This window comes from Bicyclus anynana, chromosome 16, assembly GCF_947172395.1.
Source record: "Bicyclus anynana chromosome 16, ilBicAnyn1.1, whole genome shotgun sequence".
NCBI lineage: Eukaryota > Metazoa > Arthropoda > Insecta > Lepidoptera > Nymphalidae > Bicyclus > Bicyclus anynana.
This window is the reverse complement of record NC_069098.1, coordinates 5,142,234-5,163,544: the sequence shown is the minus strand read 5'-3', so window position 1 is coordinate 5,163,544 and position 21,311 is coordinate 5,142,234. Positions and strand designations below refer to the sequence as shown.

The 21,311-nt window shown below is 36.6% G+C and overlaps 1 protein-coding gene across 3 annotated transcripts in view; it reads left to right on the top strand.

Annotated features, from left to right (window-relative positions):
- The window catches only part of LOC112052502 (G-protein coupled receptor moody), a 71,149-nt gene that overhangs the window by 20,011 nt on the left and 29,827 nt on the right, over positions 1 to 21,311 (top strand). The gene's annotated exons all lie outside the window — the stretch shown is intronic.

Genomic DNA, 21,311 nt, shown 5'->3' with positions numbered 1-21,311 from the left:
CAGGCTGAAAATTAACTTTTTTGTTCTTCTTTTAATATTAATGGAGTTTACTCCTTAAAAATCGATTTTTCATATATAGTCCCCAGTATGAAAAAATATGGGCAGTAAAATTCGATGAACGAATGACAGCGTTACGTTTATTCTGCGCACCTTTCACCGTGCGCTGCCGCCATCAGTGTACACGTGAGAAGGCGCCCGATTTTTTGATTGTTAATATTATACAGATAGATCGAGTAAGAAACATCACAGTGGGTAGATAGATATTTGCTTAATAACCACATTGCATTGTATTAGTACGTAATCATGTGTCTTTGGTCTCATATTCAATACTGACTCATTTTACACGAAGATGAATACAGTTCGTAATGTAAACAATTCCTTTTGTTGTTAGCTAATACTAGCGAGCATTATAAATGGGTACTATATGTCATCATTATTATCAACCTATTTCGTCACACTACAAGGCTTCCTTCTTTTAAGTAGAGAGGATATGGACCTTAGACCACCACGTGTAATAGGCTAGTTGACACTTTTTGCATAAGTATCTTAAATTGTTCATAATCGTGCTACTAGATTGAAAAAAAATCATCATATTTTTTTAAATTTTCAGAATCAGAATCATTTATTTGCAAGAAACATTAAATTTAGTTAAAGATGTTCTTATGTATTAGGTAATAATGTTTCACCATTAATAGGTATACAAATGTTTAATTAGTAAAATTAAAATTATATAAGTTAAAATTAAATGACATTAAGTTTAAAAGAAATATAATTACAACAATTTTTTTTAAGCATCAGTAAAGTTCTATGGAGAGGAGAGAGAGAAGTTGTTATAAATTTTTGGAGCCATGCCATATTTTTGTTAAATTGCGCCGATGAATGTTTTATGTAATGAATTTTATTTGGTCTTCTTGGATTCTTAGATATATAGCCTCTTCGGCTTTCATTTCGTTCATTTCATAGTATTTTTTTTTATTTTATATAATTTTTTTGACAAAACGACAGCGGTCATGATGGTCTATATTTTATCGTTCCATGACGTCACGTAAACCCATACCCAAAAATTAAACATACCTTAGTTTGACGTTTATTCTTCTACTGTCTAGTTGGGTCGCTCTCACTGTTCGAAGACTTAGTATTCGATATTAATAGAGTATAACTCTGATATCTGTTGCGAGAACAATTTACCCAGGAAACAGAATTCGATTGATACAGGATATTCCTACATAACAATATGAGATAGACCGTGTATTAATTCCATTGAAAACCATACACTCCACGTAAGCCTTTAACAAAACTTTACAAACCATTGGTTACCTAACGAGGATACGACCAGTAGACCGTGACAAAGTACCAGTTACTATCGTGTTTTGAATAGCTACCTTAATTGTATAACTAACCTAGCGGTTTAACTACTTTTGAACTGAATTAATAAACAATTGGTTATAATTAGGTACAGAGAACTAAAGTGACTTAATTTTTCGTCGCTGTTACTCTGAAACAGCGCGACCGATTTTAATGGCCTTTTTAAACTATTTGGTAATTATGAGAAATGTCGTAGATAAGTGGATTGTATTGTAAATTGCGGTTTTGTTTTTTATGAATAAAATTTACCTACATGGCAGAGAATTTACCGAGTCTCTCTAGACTAAAACTCACGTGATATAAGGTCGGAGTGTGCCCGACTAGTTTCGAACCCATACGGGGCCCTTAGTCATGAGCTGGTTCTTGCATCGCGGCACGATACAACCTGCGAAGCGGCTGCGCGACGCGCTGCTGCTCGCTAGCGCGCTGGATTAATATGAATAAAACTCACGATAGTTTAAATTCTAAAATACTTAGGTAATTGTTTGTGTGTAGATTTTTAGATTAGAGAAAACCGCGAACCAAGTTTGAAAGTGGCAAAGGCAACAACAAAACAAAAGCTAATATTTTTGTTACCTAAAAATGAGGTTTCCATATCTCAAGATAGTTCCAACAATCCACTTTGCGTAACAAATTATGCAAATTACATAATTAACTATGTTTCTCATTATGTTAAGTGCCGTCAGTAGTTAGAAACCAGTTGATATGTTATAAGACGAAGCTATGTCGCCAATCGACGTGAATCATCTTGGTGTTGACTCAACTATCGTGATTCGTAATGACTCACGTCACGTATGTTCGAAAGGCTTTTATAAACAACCGGTGTTAAGGTTTTTCCATATACATAAATAATTGTGTGACCGATCGGTTATGCAGCTGATAATGTTATGATTTCCTAAAGGTGGGTACAGATTGGCGCTATGCAACATGTGATGTAATATTCTGCCTTACATTGCATGTTTCCTGCTGCCTTGGACGTGTGGCGCGCGCGGTACGCGCATTGACTACGAATCAGTCGGCTCAGTCCTGCGCACACTGCGCGCCCCTTTGTGTTCGTACCAAAAACCGACAAATCTCGGATCGAACCGCGCACGAGTTGTAACGCTCGGAGCGTGCGCGACCTAGACGCAGTTAGTGCGCGCGAGGCGTCCAAACCACGAGCATTCGTGATACATTGCAGCAATGTGGACGTCAAATTCTTGCATTGCAGGTTGCATTACATGTTGCATTGCACCACTCTGTACCCACCTTTAAAGTAGAGTCCTTTTCATAAAATTGACAGCATGTTACACAAATGACAAAACATCGCCATTACCAAATGACAATGAGTGCCATTAAGACATTAGTGCCGCGTCTGGGAGACTTCTTTCATCAAAAGGAGTGTACAGGGTCGTCTTTTCGCCGTGGGAAATGATAAGCATTATACCCTGAACGTATGAGCCTTTATTCACAATTTAAATTTTGACTTATAATAATCATTACAACAAACGGTACCGCGGGGTAGCATACTACTAACGCCATCTAGAATTACATTTGAGAACTACGAAATTAGACAAGGAGTATATGTAGCAATTTTGAAGTCGTGCTTGTGTTTTTGGTGTCTTCGAATAGTCGGTGTAGGTATACTTATAATTTGGGAACCATTGAAGTCGATTTAAAAAATAAATCGACTTAAAAAAGTCGATGACAATTTGCAATCAATTAATACGGATTGGTAGACTTCAGAGAATAAAAAAGGAAAAAAAACTTTTCACACGTATGGAATTAAGAAAATTCTTTGGTAGTGGTATGCAGATTTCCTCACAATGTTTTTTTTTCACCGATTGAGACACGTGATATTCAATTTCTTGAATATATCTTGCACATAACTGAAAAGTTGAAGGTGCATGAAAAGTTGAAGGCCGATTTTGAATCTACGCCCTCAAAATCGAAGGCATAGGTCATCCACTGGGCTTACACGGCTCATTGTATTAGTATAGTAATATATACCGCTTCTAAAATCTCATCTATTAAGATAGATTATACTGCCGTGTCAGTACATTGACCTCAAGAAATCTACGAGTAAATCTCAAAATTTTGAACTCGAGACATCATAAAACATGTTCTATGGTACATTACAACGTGTAAGTACTCTACACTGTCATTGACAGCATTACTGCAGCGTTAAGTAGGTACCTCTTTGGGGGATTTCAGACTAGTGTTTTTTTTTGCGCGTATACGGTCGTTTCAGCATACGCGCTTACACGCGCGCTACATTAAGCGCTTTAAAAAACCAGACTCGCGTAAACCGGCATATTTTTTAGGTGTGTTCGTTCGAACCAGTGGTGTCGTGTGAGTATGAACATCTATACTAATATTATAAAGCTGAAGAGTTGGTTTGTTTGAACGCGCTAATCTCGGGAACTACTGGTCCGATTTAAAGAATTCTTTCAGTGTTAGATAGCGTATTCCTAAGGGAACGGGAATTACGCGGGTGAAACCGCTCGGCGTCAGCTAGTAACATATACGAGCTTAGAAGCGCATCAACGCTCGTACAAGTTGCGAAAAGGCGCGCCTATATGCGCCTACGTGCCATTCCAAAAACGAGCTCATACGCGCGTATAAAACGCTAGTCTGAAAGCGCTCTTAGCTGTGAACTTGCAGAATGTACCTTGTGTCAACTTCAGTTCGCTATAAACTTGTGATTTATTATACAACCAGCTCTGCCTCGCGGTTTCATTCACATAAATACCAAGTTGTGGGATTATCGGCATAATAGCCAAAATATTCTATACTCATCATATACTGTTATTAAACATGTTACGAATACGAATTTAGCTACTCCATAAAGCGCACACATGCACAAAATAGTGGTTAAGTTTTCTGTATTCTAAACAAAATATAGTGTCATTGTGAAATTATCAATGCATGCGTTAATTTTAACCGCAAAATAATTGTAATTAACCGCACTATTTCTGCATTTTCTAATTTACTATCAAATAGCGCCCTTAGCCTTAACCTAATGGTTAATCATATAATATTAAATTATTAACTTTATCCACATCATAATCGCAAAACGTTAATCTGACCAATTCAACATTTTTGTTCGCATAACTTAGGGCCATATGACATTAAAGCTTAATTACAATGTCTGGCAGGTTAATTTATTACACCAAAAACGTGACATTTGTAACAAACTGAATGGAATTAAGCAACTTCGGATTTCTAGGACTGAAATTAAGTTATTACTTCAATTAATAGGTACAGTAGCCAGCGAGTTACAAGTTACAACCCTAAATAACGCTGACTATAAACTTTTGACGACTGGGGCGTTTTAATAAGCGATTTAATTAAATTGAAACAGATTACAAAAGATTGAAAAGGTAATGAATTTTCAGTTTTACGACTGTATAAAATATAAAGATCGTCACAGAATATTAAATTGATAGTCTGCCGAATGTGGAGTATTATATAAAACCCCGTTGTCTGAGTCTCGTAATCCCAGCAGTAATTTTTTATACTATAATTTTATTAGCAGTAAACTTGCCAGAAAGGGATAAAGTTTGGCGAAATTTCATTTCACAGTCAATCAATCTTGCTACTTCAATCCATTATGGTGTACTAAAAACGGTGTTTGGTAAATTTTTGTGCTTTTCACTGATGTGATAGAATTTTACATATTTCTTGACCTTTTACACTTGTAAACTCGGGCGTGCACAGGGATTTTAACTAAGGTAGCCATATACGTACAAATTATACAAAATAGAGAATTAATTCTCTAAGACATGTTTGCAATGAGTCCTTTACGAATCATTCACTACTGCAGTCTGCATGTTAGATGATTTATATTTTTAACACCCGACGCAAAAAGAGGGGTATTATAAGTTTATCTGTCTGTCTGTCTATGACACCATAGCTCCCGAACGGATGAAGCGATTTCAGTTTTGTTTTTTTTTTGTATCAAAGGTGACTTATGGGCCAGTGTTCCTAGACATCTTTGATGAAAATCGGTTCAGCCGTTTAAAAAAAAAGCCCACTGAAAGAGAATATAGATTACATGATCAAGAGTAATTAATAATTTCATGACCTTCGGGGGTTTTTCATAATTTTTAATTTTATCTTTTAGAATCTATGACTATTTAACGCAATTCTCTGTTGGATCTCAGTGACGTTAGTAGTGTATAATTGGGGATTCCAGTTGAACGATAATGAACAATTTAAGACCATTTAAAAAACTGTCAACTAGCCTATCAAATACAGTACGAAGTAGTATGGGTTGAATAACTTTGAACCTTCATACAATGAGGTAGATCTGACTATCGCAGTCCCACGTTCTAAACTGAAACTGTCTGCCGTAAATAGAAAACGTCTAGAAGTTACGACTTACGAGAATGTTATAACATTTCCGGGAGTCGGACACATGTATGGTTCTAAACGACATCTGAATCCGGTTGGATCCTATTTTTATACAGAGAAAAATAGAATGAAAATAAAATATTTCAGTCTATGTCGTACATTTACTAAGAAACTAACAGGTTTTTTTTTTATTCTTCACTAGTTAACCCTTGATCTCTCCTGATGATGATGATGATGTACCTAAGCAGCGCCGGCCCGAAGTAAATTTTAAAATGGAGCGAGATCCAATTATGGCGCCTCTCCTGTTTGTTCCTAATAATATGTAGATACCTATACCAAATTATGAGTGTAAAGTAAGAATGGAACGCGAAGATCTCGACCATACTCTGGGGTGATCAATTGAATATCAGGCGCAGTACCGTCTACGATTGAGAAGGATTATCATTTAGGCGCTCTCTAGGTTTTTATATGAATTATCATAGATTTTAAAGGACCTGGAGCGACTGCTACGTTCGCCGTATGGATGTAAGTGATGATGCAATCTAAGATGGAAACGAACTAACTTGATAGGAGTTAGGTGGGTTTATTCAGTTAAAAATGATTTTATGTTTTACGCACCTAAATAATTTAACTAAATTTCGGCATCTGCATCATCCTTATAAAACTAAAAAAAATATGATACCTGCGAAGTTTCCGTTTCTAAGAAAATGCAGGGATAAAATATAGCCTACGCCACTCTCACTCAAGATTTTTTACAAACAAACACACATTTAAAATTTACAAGGATTAGGATGATTTACATCCTAATAACAAATTACGTTACAAATACAATAAATAAAAAATACAAATTAAGTTCCGAATTTGCGGGTGCCAGTTCCATCGCGTGGTAGAGAGAAAAACTTCGAGCAGAGTCCTGAACTTGTGACTACAGGATGTAGGGTTAAGGAATTCTTTGACGATCGATCAACACTCCCCGTTCTCTGCTCGTGTTGTTCTTCCTGCTTAGCCAAATTTGGTAAGATCCTATTTTTCTGACATCCGTATGTTATCGCCGTTTAGTGTTGGACATAGTAGTCTATGACGGATATAACGTCGCTCGATCTCGTGTTGGCTTCAGTGTGCTCGTGGCGTTCGAGGCGTTCACATCTCTTGTTGTGTAATTCTTTATGGGTTACTTGGGATAGGCGGGGAGAGTGACTTGAGTGGAAAAGGGGAGTGTTAGTCGACTGTCAAAGGATCCTTTAACCCTACACATATCGTTCACAAGTACGTGACTCCATTCAAGGTCATTCTCTGCCTTTCTAGGGTCTTATTTTGGTTACAGTTTGATTTGTTAATTAAGTTGTCCTGACAAGTGTTGTGAATTATAACCTTTGTTCGACATTAGTTTTCTTATATTTGTAATCACCTTTGAGTCCTATAATACGTATATCTACGTAACCAAATCTCAAACTTGCTATCTGTTACGCTATAAAATTGTATCTCAATTTAATGAACGAGTAAGCTACTAAATAAAGACATAAACCATCGTCGTCCGTACACCGTAGGCGTTTCCTCCATTAAAGTCGATTTCATCCACTTAACATTCGTCGTGTTAAATTAGTTAATTGTCGGTGCATCGTTCCCGACGTCGCTCGTCGTGGCATATGATTCAGACAATTTGAATTGTCATCCCATTGTCATAATCGCCAACGCAGTAAGATCGCCAACTTAATTTTGCCGGATTTAACGGCTTCTAAGTATCTTAATTGTATCCTTCCTTTGCGGGTTTGTTAAATTCTAAGCATACTTCATTGGTGGTAAGCTAAGCTACAGACACTGAGGTCCAGGCCAACAAAACAAAAATACGTTTCACGGCCTTCGTGGCGCAGTGATGGTGACGCAGTGGTGGTTGTCGATTTATAAAACGGAGGTTCCTGGGTTCGATCCCCGGCTGGGCCGATTGAGGTTTTTTTAATTGGCTCAAGTCTGGTGGGAGGCTTTGGCCGTGGCCAGTTACCACGCTACCGGCCTTAAAGACGTAACGCCAAGCGATTTAGCGTTCGGGTACGATGTCGTGTAGAAACCGAAAGGGGTGTGGATTTTCGTCCTACTCCTAACAAATTAGCTTGCTTTCGTCTTCGATTGCATCATCACTTACCGTCACATTTATTTTTAATTGTTTTTATGACGGATGATGACATATTATGACGGACGTATGACGGAGGACAACATACTCATCATCATTATCGTCATTACCAGTCGATGGACGTCCACTGCTGGACACAGGCCTCTTGCATGGACCTCCAAGCATAACGATCTCGAGCTGCCAGCATCCAGCGGTTTCCTGCAATCCGATTGATATCCACCTAGTGGGCGGTCGACCAACACTACGCTTTCCGGTGCGGGGTCGCCATTCCAGCACCTTGGACCCCAACGTCCATCGGCTCTTCAAACTATGTGGCCTGCCCATTGCAACTTATGCTTCGCGACTCGCTGAGCTATGTCAGCGACTTTGGTTCGTCTGCGGATCTCCTCATGTTTGATTCGATCACGCAGAGAGCGACCATGTTTCGGATCCGTATGTCATCACTGGCAACACGCACTGTTCGAAGACTCTCGTCTTCAGGCACTAAGGACATACTAAATACCTATTAATATTTTAACTTTGCATAAAAATATGGAACCCAATTAAAAAAACAAATACAGCGTTAGAAAATATCACAAATTGTTAACCATTTCAAAGTCATCACAGAAATTTAACTTTTGTTTTTGAGATCATACAGCCCAATGTTTTTCGTTTTCCGTATCCGTATTTTTGTTCCTTCCACGTGTTTGTTCTAATAAAACACTAGTAAATGAAATCCCGCTAGCTTTTACGGAGCAAATAGCATAATGTTGTACAGACATCTTATGAGATTCCCTGCATCCTGTCCGTATGTTGAAGCTTCTACCGTAAATAGTCACTGCAGAAGATCCGCAAATAGAATCGTACATTCTCATAATCTCTCAATGAGAATACACAGCGCACAAAATCTATACTTATATCATAAAGCTGAGTTTGTTTGGTTGAACGCGCTAATCTCAGAAACTACTGATCCGATTTGAAAAATTCTTTCAGTGTTAGATAGCCCATTTATCGAGAAAGGTTATAGGCTATATATTATCCCCGTATTCCCACGGAAACGGAAACCACGCGGGTGAATCCGCGTGGCGTCAGTTAGTATACTTATAGTTCCCTAAAAAAAAACTTTTTAACGACGAATTTGCAAATTATGAAGTACATGTACATACATACATTATGACTCCATATCCGGCTCACTGCTGAGCATGAGTCTCCTCTCAGAATGAGAGCGGTTAGGTCAGTTATAGTCCACCACGCTGGCCCAATGCAATTGGCAGACTTCACACACGCAGAGAATTAAGAAAATTCTCTGGTAGGCAGGATTCCTCACGATGTTCTTCCAACACCGTTTGAGACAAATTTAATTTCTTAAAATGCACATATCTGAAAACTTGGAGGTGCATGCCCTGGACCGGATTCGAACTTACACCCTCCGGAATCGGAGGCAGAAGTCATAAGTTACTTACCTCGTTAGCATTATCTGTAATACGTATAACATGCAGAATGTATCCTCGAAGCCGCGTATTGTTTTTACAACACAATAAATACCCTTTTGTTAAAACACAATTCATTCTTATGTAATGAGTCGTCAGTCCCGTACGCTTTGAAATTGAATTTCTTTGCAGTTGCGTTCAATTGAAAACGTCACCTTTATGGAATTTCAATTTTTGCAACGTGCAAGTTCCCATTTGCTTTGTTGGTAATGAACCGTGTAAAAAGAGATGTATGAAAGTAAGTTTGTGTCTGTGTATATTTGCTTGTACAGGGTGTTGAGGATATTTCCCATAACTCAGGTTATATTCTTTACCGAAAATTTATTAAAATTGTTCAAAGAACATGTGTTCTAAAATAAGTAATACTTATTTAAAATGCAAGGATAGTTTTTTTTCTTTTTTTTTATTCTTTACAAGCTAACCCTTGACTACAATCTCACCTGATGGTAAGTGATGATGCAGTCTAAGATGGAAGCGGGCTAACTTGTTAGGAGGAGAATGAAAATCCACACCCCTTTCGGTTTCTACACGGCATCGTACCGGAACGCTAAATCGCTTGGCGGTACGTCTTTGCCGATAGGGTGGTAACTAGCCACGGACGAAGCCTCCCACCAGCCAGACCTGGACAAATTAAGAAAATCTCAAAATGCACAGCCGGGGATCGAACCCAGGACCTCCGTTTTGTAAATCCACCCGTCAAAAATAATAAATAGATAAATGCAAATTAAATCATGATTAGTCCAAATACAAAGGCTGCCCAAAATGGATGCATAGTCCAAAATAGAATCAACTCCTTAAAATAAAGATCCAACGAATATACCATATAAGTATAGATATCTATTAAATGGAAGGTTCAAAAGCTTTTGTAACCAGGAACAGCGAAACAAAATCTGAAAAGCTATAAGTAAGTAGGTTTTCTACCTTGTTTTTATTCCAAGAAATTCTGTTATTATAGAACGGTTTGTTCTAGAATGTAAAAAAGTTAAAACCGAGTATAACGAGTAAGGAAATTTCCTTTTTACGCCGAAGAAATTAAAAGTGTGTAAAAAATTGTTTCGAAAGTGAATTCTTGTTCCAACAATCTTCTACATTGAGAACGTTAAAAGTGATAAATGATCTAATTGTCTTGGAGCTCATGTTGCGGATGCTCTATGTTTGATATCTCACAAATTTAATTCTAAGGATTCTAATTAGGGAGGTTCCGTAGGTAATGAATAATCCAATCCGATAAATCAATCCAAAACCAAAAAAAAGTGTGTATCAGCTCCGACGCACGAATGGAGTTACTCGTTCAGATCGACTGTCTAAATAGGTGTATGTTACCCCGCAGCATACACTATATGCGTCTCAATACCTACGGCTCAAAGGTGAAAGGTGCGCAACTGAGGAGCAGCAGGCCGGCAGGCACGGTAAAAAGTGCGCCCACAAAAACGTAACGCTGTCATTCGTTCATCGAATTTTACTGCCCATATTTTTTTCATACCGGGGGCTATATATGAAAAATCTATTGTTAAGGAGTAAACTCCAAAAATCGCTATGCGTGAAAATACGTATAATAGGAAAAACTTGGGTCAATATTAATTACGCAGTTCTCGTGGAAATACGGAAAGAACGTGACTTTCCAATAGTAAAAGAAATTTTCAAATCGATTCAGTAGATCCAGAGATCACCCCCCTTCAATACCACGAACTTTACTTCCTTATAACATTAGTACTTATAGAAGCATAGTTTTTTTTTTAATTACAATGCGAATTACGGTCATGAGTGGCTATGTACAATAATAACAAGACGGACGGAATTATAATTTAAAACTTAATACTTTCTCATTACAACATCTCGCAGAAGCACGTGAACACTGAGCAAATAGAACAGTAACGAATAAAAATACAATGTAATGAAGTCTAGGATCGTTTAAAGTCGGTCCCCGAGTTAATATGCATAATATAATATATAAAAAGTCCAAGTAGGTATTCGTACTTTGCCAAGTCTGAATTTTGTTCCAGAGACAATGTTGAAACATATACGTCGTCTAGTTACAATAAGCAAGTTGAAATATAATTTAAGAAAATAATTGTACACTACCACAGATTAAGAGTAATAGGCAGATGGAGCGCACGGAACACACGGTAGGTAATTGATTTTAGTGTTAAATTTTGAAATACAGATTATGAAAAAAGTTTGTATATTATGCGGATGTTAAGAAGACGCGTGACGTTTGTGGTTTATTATGGCTTTCACCGGCTTCACCACGATGCTTGCAAATACTCACTCTGTGCCATCTTTACTCTGTGTACACTACATAGAAAACTGCTCGAAGCTATTCTTTATTCGAAAATAAGAGAAAATATAAAAAGCACGCTTGCCCGCTTGCATAAATTGCTGCAAACAGTATGAATATGATCCATGAAATGAAAGAGATACCTGCGTTATTAACTGCATCGTGGCCCGTCTACACAGCCGACTAGTCAGTCGATAACGCGGTCGTCATACATCCAACAGTCCAAATGGCGTGGATACGCTTCAAAATCTGCCAGTGAATCTATACTAATTTTATAAAGCTGAAGAGTTTGTTAGTTTGATTAAACGCGCTAATCTCAGGAATTACTGGTCCGATTTGAAAAATTCTTTCAGTATTATATAGCCCATTCATCGAGGAAGGCTATAGGATATATATTATCCCCATATTCCTACGGGAACGGGAACCACGCGGGTGAAACCGCGCGGCGTCAGCTAGTGTGAAAAATAAAGCTGTTATTACGTTTGTCCACATAGTAGATACCTATGTCCTTGTATAATATTTTCGGTGTATGAATCAATATGTTTAAATTTTATATATACTCGTATATACCTAATATAATTGAAAATAATATTAAAATTAATTACTTTTATTAAAGATGACATACAAAACATAGACTTGAATAGAGAACCTCCTCCTACTTTTTTTGAAGTCGGTTAAAAACTATTTAGTTACTTACGTTTTGGATCGAGGTACAAATCTGTTATTATCAGACAATGATTAAATATTATACATCTCTTTTTTCGTATTGAATCACTAGCAAACACCACGCGGTTTCACCCGCTTGGTTCCCGTTCCCGTAGGAATACGGGGATAATATATAGCCTATAGCCTTCCTCGATAAATGGGCTATCTAACGCTGAAAGAATTCTTCAAATCTGACCAGTAGTTCCTGAGATTAGCGCGTTCAATCAAACAAGCTCTTCAGCTTTATAATATAAGTATAGATTATAATAAACAGAGAAAAAATCCTGAATGTTGTGACAAAAAGTAATTTAATTTAATCGTGGCTCGCACCAACTTTGCACTAAACCCAAAGTCACAAAGTTTTCCCACTTAATCTACGTAGGAGGTAAAATTTGCGTCCTTTACGTACAATTGAGTCACTAGGGAATAATGCCTACTTAGTACTAAGTCAAAGGTCCGCCTAGAGGAGGAAAGGAAAATATATTCGGTAATAAAAGTTACTTTTTAACAAAATTAACTCATTTTAGCGAAAATAAAACTTTTTTATTTCAAAGAAAATTAAGTTGAAACAATTTTTCGCGTGGAAAAAAAGCTCACTTTGCTAATATGTGCCTACGTATCTATAATATTATAAAGCTGAAGAGTTTGTTTGTTTGATCGCGCTAATCTCAGGAACTACTGGTCCGATTTGGAAAATTCTTTCAGTGTTAGATGGCCCATTTATCGTGGAAGGCTATAGGCTATATATTATCCCCGTGTTCCTACGGGAATAAGAATCACGCGGGTGAAACCGCGCCGCGTCAGCAAGTTGTGTATAAATGTTACCTGCAATCTGTATAATTCAGGTATTCTATACAATGCCTAAGCAAAACAGATTACCAGGATGATCTGATAATGTATGAAATACTAGCCGACGCACCACGGTTTCACCCGCGTGATTCCCATTCCCGTAGGAACACGGGGATAATATATAGCCTATAGCCTTCCTTCCAGTTTGTGTTCCCGTGAAAATACGGGGATAAAATGTAGCCTATGGCACTCGCAAATAACGTGACTTTTTAGTGGTTAAAGAATTTTCAAAATCGATTCAGTAGATTCAGAGATTATCCTCATTTTTTAGAGATTATTATCAATACCATAAACTTTACCTCTTTTTTTTATGAAATATTTAAAAAAAAAATTACGGCTCTGGGTTCTAGCTTGGTTCACATCAGTAAAGGTTAAATTGGTAACATTCCACCAATTAACATAGCAAATATTTTTCAAGACTCAAGTTTTTAAATGTGGCTACCCCAGAAGACTCGTTCCATTGCCCCTTCGTTCAGCTTCACCTTCTTGCTTGAATTTTTTGACATGACAATAGCTCACAGTACGCGATTTAATGTTTAGTGTCCGACCGAAAATTCGGTTTAGATTTCGGGCGAGTTCGGCCAAAAATCAAGTTTCGGCGGCAGTTTTGGTTTCGGTCAAAAAGGCCGAAACTTTTGCCGAAACTAAAACTGATTTCGGAAGTAGTACTGCACGCTCGCCTAACTTTGGCGAATGATGGGTATGGGGCAAAAGAATGTGTAAAATACACTAAACTTCAGTATTTTAAGGAATTTTGTACTTGACCACCGAAACCGAATATTCGGCCGAAACTGAAGCCACGGCCGAATATTCGGTTTCGGTTTTGGTTTAAGCCAGAAAACCAGTATCGGTCAGACCCTAATTTCTACGCTCTAGCATCCACCGCATGATGTCACAAAGCTATTGATAAACACATATCACACCCGTCTATTATGTAATCTGGTGAATGAGTTCCAATTGGAATAGCTCAGCTTATTATTTGGCTGGCCATTGACTTGCATTGTGTAGGCTACACGATTCAGTGGAGCCAGGGAGTGGCATCAATAACAGTGGAATTCACAGACCATGCGGGGGCACCCCCAGGGGATCGTTCACCCGCTGAGTGTCGAATTCCCAAACTGTAACAGAGATCCACTGTAAGAGTGTATCAATTAAGTTAAAAAAAAATTATTTCAAGGAAATAACGTACGTTATTTTTCCAAATTACGTTACTTATTGATAATACTATAACAATGATCTAACATTAATCGCAAAAACGAAAAATCTATGAAAAACGAAACTGATGTTTTGAATCACCTAGCTCTACCACCGAGTGGTCCAGTCGCAGTCTGTGCGTGGACACTTCGCGAGCGAGGCGATCCGGTGATGGTACGGAGTTGATGTAGTGAGCGCATGCCCATACGAAGAATACTAACCACTTGAGGCGAGGCGGTGCGGCTTGCGTCCCGGGTGGCTCTAATGAGCTACGACCTTTATTGTATTGAAATCTGTTGCTAGTACAGTACACATATGTATTTTGTGGTAGTACTTAGTAACGTACCATATCACGTAGTATATCATAACTTACTAAGACATACTCGTACCATGAAAGGTTCAAGAAAGTGCGTGTTGCTTTTCGGACTATCACTTTTCTGTATCACTTTCATTGATGTGAATACTCTAATTAACCTCTTAATTATCGTCAATTCCGTATTCATAGATATGCAAATAGCGTGCAACTCATTCATTTGTTACGCTCGGCGTAATTTCCGCCGTCAATATTGAGTTGACGTAACGATTAATGGTAAATCGTTATAATAATAAGCCGCGTGTAAACAGGTACTGTACGATCGATGTAAATTGTTAAAAAAATTAAAATTCCGGTACGATGCGGTGTAGAAACCGAAAGGGGTTTGGATTTTCATCCTCCTCCTAACAAGTTAGCCCGCTTCCATCTTAGATTGCATCATCACTTACCATCAAGTGTGATTGTAGTCAAGGGCTAACTTGTAAAGATTAAAATAAATAAATAAAATAATAAAATACCCGACTGCTTTACCTGCTCGCACAGAGTCATCCGCCTACAAGATACGCGCAAAAAACATAACCCTTTTTGCAGTCAGGTAAAAAACCGGCCAAGTTCGTGTCGGACCACGCAGTGTAGGGTTCTGTAATTTTAGGTGTTAGTCACTAGTCGATGTACGGTTTAGGTGTTAGTCAAGTCGATGTACGGTTTAGGTGTTAGTCACTAGTCGATGTACGGTTTAGGTGTTAGTCACTAGTCGATGTACGGTTTAGGTGTTAGTCACTAGTCGATGTACGGTTTAGGTGTTAGTCACTAGTCGATGTACGGTTTAGGTGTTAGTCACTAGTCGATGTACGGTTTCGGTGTTAGTCACTAGTCGATGTACGGTTTAGGTGTTAGTCACTAGTCGATGTACGGTTTAGGTGTTAGTCACTAGTCGATGTACGGTTTAGGCGTTAGTCACTAGTCGATGTACGGTTTAGGTGTTAGTCACTAGTCGATGTACGGTTTAGGTGTTAGTCACTAGTCGATGTACGGTTTAGGTGTTAGTCACTAGTCGATGTACGGTTTAGGTGTTAGTCACCTAATCGTAATGTTTTTCTAAGCGTATGACCTCATACTTTAAGATATTTGGCACAATCAAACTTCCTGTAAGAAAATGGCGGACAGCAATATGTCGTAACTTGCATCGTACTTGTATGCGTCACAATTGTAACGGTACACCTCAAGTGGGCATCAACTATTGTTCTCCAAATAAAGCTTGGTAGTGAAAAATAGGTAGACTTGTTCGTTAAATCCTTAGATATTATATCTATTCTTTGGTATGCTCCTTACGGCTTCAGTGGCGCAGTGGCATGCGATTTTGCATGTATGTGGTCATGACGTAGGTTTACAAGACGAAGGTCCTGAGTTCGATCCCCGTATGGGCTAAGTGAGGCTTTCTCAATTGGTCCAAGTCTGGTGGGAGTTACCACCCTACCGGCAAAGACGTACTGCCAAGCGATTTAGCGTTCCGGTACGATGTCGTGTAGTAACCGAAAACGGATACTGATGGAGTATGAAAATCATCCTCCTCCTAACAAGTTAGCCCACGTCCATCTTAGATTGCATCATTACTTAGCATCAAGTGAGATTGTAATCAAAGGTTAAAGAATAAAAAAGGTGTTATTTTTAATCAATTTATTTTCGTAGCTGTAATAATCTGTTTACTTAGAGGGTGTAGTGTAATAATTTTTTTTTAATTAAAATTATCTTTTTTTTTTTCATAATTATCAGCCCATTTGAATGGTACTACAGGTCCTCCCTTCTTATTAAACCTAACGACATTTTATACTATAGACACAGAAAACATAAAGCTTGTAAGGTTCCTTGTCCTTACTGTAATAGCAGTAAGTCACTGTCTCACCACTACATTGGCCAGCAGCGCATGTCCGCCTCCTCTCGATGCCAGAGATAAACTGGCTATGGACTGGCTGCTTTGTCCCACTACCTGTGTATATATACCCAAACACTACATCTAGACATGTTACGTGCCGCCAATTCACCGCAAAAAGTGATCAGAATTTAGCGACTCCACTCCAATTATATGCTCGTAGCGTTTTTACACTTCCTGAACACACAACTCGACACTATATACAATATTTAAGTATTTGTTAAATTAACTAAGGTTGTTTACTATGCGACGCATTGAAATAAGGACAGTCCTATTTGTTCATCTCAGTTTTGACGCGCTAGTGACATATCTCTATTATAAAATCTTTGATTATACCTAATTGAAACTTTAGCTTTTGATGAACGTAATTCCGAATTCATCTTAATACTGTATCTTCCATCTGCCGGTTACATCATCTTGAGGTTACGAGGACAATTTGTTGTAACCTCCACAAATTAGGATTGACTCAAAGTGCTCTTGTATTACGAGTAATAAGTGTGCTTCATTCATAATAGAATCGTCCGTTTTAAAATTTTAATATAATGTTTGTATAATAATTTTAATTTTTAATAATTTTAATTTATCAATTGTAAATTTTTGACGGCCTCCGTGGCGCAGTGGTATGCGCGGTGGATTTACAAAACGGAGGTCCTGGGTTCGATCCCCGGCTGGGCAGATTGAGATTATTTTAATTGGTCCAGGTCTGGCTGGTGGGAGGCTTCGGCCGTGGCTAGTTACCACCCTATCGGCAAATACGTACCGCCAAGCGATTTAGCGTTCCGGTACTATGTCGTGTAGAAACCGAAAGGAGTGTGGATATTCATCCTTCTCATAACAAATTAGCCCGCTTTTTTTCATTAGACTGCATCATCACTTACCATCAGGTGAGATTGTAGTCAAGGGCTAACTTGTCAAGAATAAATAAAAAAAAAATTATAATATTGTATGATTTTTTTTAAAGAGCAACTGTTGAGTTTCTGGCCGGTTTCTTCTCAGCAGAACCAGTCTTCCGAATCGGCGCTCGGTGGTAGAATCTTTATAAATAGTCAACTGAGGTATCCAAAAGTGCTTTGTAAACTGAGGCTACTTGAAATAAATGAATTTTAAATTTTTTTAATAATACGTGACTATCTATAAATAAACACGCTATCATACAAACATTTAATTTTGTAACGTCTAATCATCTGCTGGGTAAAATTTCCCATAACTTCGAGGTTGACGAGACCACTCATAAAAATCGAACTGCATAACTCACAGATATAAGAAGTAACTAGATTTATAAAGTGCCAATTCTTTGTATTGAAACCAGCGTACCCGGGGGCGTGGCCTTACAAACACATTTATAGTGTAATAATACTTATCACACTGATAAACTCTTCACTTAATTGGCTGTTTAATATTTAGTGAAAAAAGAAATAAATTACCCTTATTTTAGAGTTGAAAATTATTTATTACTGTTGTCTCAGAACAAATGAAAATTCTTGAATGAAAATTCATGAATGAAATCTGTAGTACCGCTACTCGTCACTAGTTGTCTCTATATATAAGCTTTATTACCTTATAAATAAGATTCAATATGATCCTAACTTTGGTTTATTAACGTTGTCTAGGGATGTGAAATAACGATAGTCTTAAACATCGACAGTCTCGTTACTCGCAGTAAATAAAACGAACGTCTGTTGTTTAAAAAAAATTTGAATTTTATAAAACTAAGAAAAACAACATAGGTCAATCAAAAATTTTAAATATATGAAGAAACACACACAAGATAGTAAAAAACAAGCATTTTTTTTAATGTACCACTCTGAAAAAACATTAATTCAAAACTGAAACTTTGCACGATTCGAGTTTACACAACAAAGAAGGTCAAACACAAGTCCATGACTTGTGTACTTGAAAAATCAAGTACTTTCCACAAAACCTTAACAAATAGGGGATAACCCGATTTCACCCTTTCTATTTTTATATTCGCAACATGAGGAATCTATCACCTTCTTCGTACTATTTGCTTAAATTGTGCTAAGTTTCATTTGATTTTATTAAGTAGTTTCGGAGTGATACATTTGGATGTTAAACAATGTTTCACAATGTTAAACAATGTTAAACAATGTTTCACAAATTTCTCAGGACAATTTGACTAACAAATGAAAGTGATATAAAAACAAATAATAAAAAATAAAACACGAGTTAGTACAATATCGTCATATCTTTTACATGACTATCCTTTTCCAACGATATTTATTTCCAGAAGAAGATTTTTTATATTTTTTTCAGTATGTACTGTACAATATTTGCCAATACAAAATAGACCAAACTGCAAGTATTGTTATGCCTATCTGACAACTTTAGATATCATCAGAAAAACACCACAATGTCACATTATTGCAATGTCGAAATTTGTTTGTTTAAGTTTTGAGAAACACGTGACCAGCTGCTTTAAGTATTTCGTAAACATAAATCCTAAATATTTCAACGAAAAGATTCACTCTTTTCTGCATAGAAGTAAAAATAGTTCCTAAATATATAAAAAACACGATAGTATATATTTTTTTAATTCGTCGGTTTTTGCAGAAAATATCTCAATTATTTCCTATTTAACTATAATGACTTTCATGTTACCAGTAGATTATTTTCCAACCCGTTAGTAGTCAATAGGTCAATTACAAATACTCAGACTTGACGTTCACTTTAAGTACGTCATTTTATTTGTATCCTAAAAGACACGAATACGACTTTTACAAAAAAAAATCTTTTTGTTTGGCACTGCCGTGACTACTAAATATCTTCTGTTTCCACTTTACATTAACGTGTCTGACTGCGTAAAATGTTTGGAACAAATTACAATGCGGTTTTGCATAAAACAAATTTTGCTTCCTAGTCGCCTCGATTAATTTTTTTTCCTCTCCAGATTCCTAAAATAATTTTTCAAAAATTTCATCATTATCGTGTCATCATAATATAATAGTAGTAGATATAAAATATCGATATATTATTATCGACATCCCTAATTGAATAGCCAAATGACATATGGCAGCTGCTTAAATTCAAAACCAACATAAATCAAAATTACACTTTTTTCAGGAGAACTAAAACAAGAAAAATAAAAACTATTTTTTGGTCTATTTTTTCTCTTATTTTATATAAAGCATAATATAATATATACATTGGAATCATATTTTTAAAATGTTTTGCAGTTTTCTGATAAACTGAATGCTAGAGGAGATATTAAAAGCATGAAATATGCTGCTTTTCAATTGAAACCTTTGGCTTTGAAATCAATAAAATAATCGTATATTTGTTGATTTCAGACAATAAAATAATCGTATTAATCTTGTTTCACTGTCTCAAATCAATAAACATTCCCCTTCGTCGCTTGTGTTTTTTTATTTATTTATTTTATACTGCGGTAGTGTACACGTACACGTAATTTAATTTTTACTGATTCGACGCTTACATTTCTGTCTTTTTTTTATTAATTCACAGCTCTGTCATAACAGTGGAAACGTGGTGGTATTTAGGAGGAAAACGGCCACGAGGTAGATCACCAATCCGATGGTCGGTAGAAACAGGTGCCCACACCTTTTATAGTGCCATCTAGATGGCCTGTATCCGTACTCGATGGAGGAGCATTGTTTATCGAAAGATGACTCACCAAGGTAGTACCGATTGTCAGTCATGAGGGACTGACTAAAGAGAGAAATTTATTGAAAAATATTAAAGAACCTAAAGGCAAAACGAACACTCTGTCTCTTACGTTTATTTTGACCTTAGAATTGTTTGAAAGAAAATGTTCGTTTAGGTACATTTTATATGCCTAACAACCAGTTTTTAAATAATATAAATTGTATATAATTAAAAAGTAACACCGATTATTTTGTGATTAATGTTTGACTGACAACACGCAGCTCAGAATATAGCAGTTTAGATTATATTTCGCACGTTAACAATAAAAATTCAAAATTCAAATGGTTACAATTTCTTGTTGTAATTTTTATGCAAAATCAATGGGTGTTTTCGTTAAATATAAAATAACAAGGATTATTAATATTGATATATAATTCATTTAATTAGGAATAGAAGAATTATTGCAATAAAATCATTTTTGTATATTTTTGATTTATGATAGTTTTGTTGTTGTTGTTGACGTAGCAAATGTATGCCCACTAGTGTAAACAGAATCTTCGAGAAAATCGAACTTGTATTAAAATAAAGTAAACTTTAGTACTATTCCTGTAAAGTTCATTTTAGTTTGTGACTTTGAGTAAAATTATTTTTTCATATTTTAATGAAAATATAATAAAATACGTCTTAACGATGGTACGAAACACCATAATTTGATAAATGATTGTGGCGGCTATCATTTTTGTATTCCAAAACGACACAATACAGCATTTTTCTAATCGTTTTTAATTATTTTAAATTACCAAATTTGACAACCGCAGGACATAACGTGTCAGTCAACGAAACAAGACTGCTAGTACATGCGCAGATAGGCTTGCGAAGCTCCGCACACCCGGGTGTAAGCGGGCCACGCCCCTATGCTACTTCTATTGCTAAAAGCGTTAGCTTTTAGCGATCTCTGTTCTGTGGCATAACTAATATTTTAGTAACTAAAAAAAAGGTTTTATGTTTTCATACAAAGTATTTCAAATATTCATGTTCCTTGAATAAATTTTTGTTAAAGATTAAGACCTTAGAATTATGGGAAATAGTCCCGAGCATCCTGTATAAGCCTTTGGTAAAAT